We start from the raw sequence: 755 nt of genomic DNA on the forward strand, positions 1-755 counted from the left end.
TGCTGCAGCCAGGAAGTGCCATGTGAAAGACGCCTGCTATTCTGTTGCTTTTATTTCCTGAGTACTGCTTTCAGGGCTTCATGAGAATCCATGGGGCATCGTGTTTCCAGAAACAGCCTCTTTATTCACAAACTGTCTCAAATGGATCGCTCAGCTTAGACATGATAAAAATGAAGGGGGCGGGGGGGGGGGCTTCACGTTTCCTCATTAACAGACAGGAGAGTGACTAGTTGTTCTAAATGCAGAGGCTCTGATGGTACCCCGAAGGCATTTTGATCATGGTCATCCTTAAGGCGAATCTAGGACCTATTCACTTCCTAATGAGCTACCACTCCTGTACTTTTGGCTCCTCTTATCCCCTGGCCATGCATCAGAGCAAATGACTGTCCTTTGGTGATGCTGTCCAGACCTCCTTAAGCCCACACTCTGCAGCATTCTTCTAGCTGCTGGAGAAACTGAAGCTGGGTTGGCTTATAAAAAAAAAAATTGCCTCCTCCCGCAAGATCCCATCAACTCCGCATATTCTCCATGGGAGGTTTTGCATTCCTGGGATCCCCCCAACTCTCCAGGCACAGTCTTGAGCCTATGGCTTGTGTCTGAGTGGAGCTGACTGAATTAAGCATTGTTCCCATTCCAGAAGGTGAAACCAAGACGTGTAGATTAAAATCACTGGCCTAATGTCACAAAGGTAATTCACTGTAAGTGGTCAGGCTGTCATCAGATGGAATGCAGGGTTTTAATAAGGAGTGTTTTAG

This window comes from Mus musculus, chromosome 6, assembly GCF_000001635.26.
Source record: "Mus musculus strain C57BL/6J chromosome 6, GRCm38.p6 C57BL/6J".
Taxonomy (NCBI): Eukaryota; Metazoa; Chordata; class Mammalia; order Rodentia; family Muridae; genus Mus; species Mus musculus.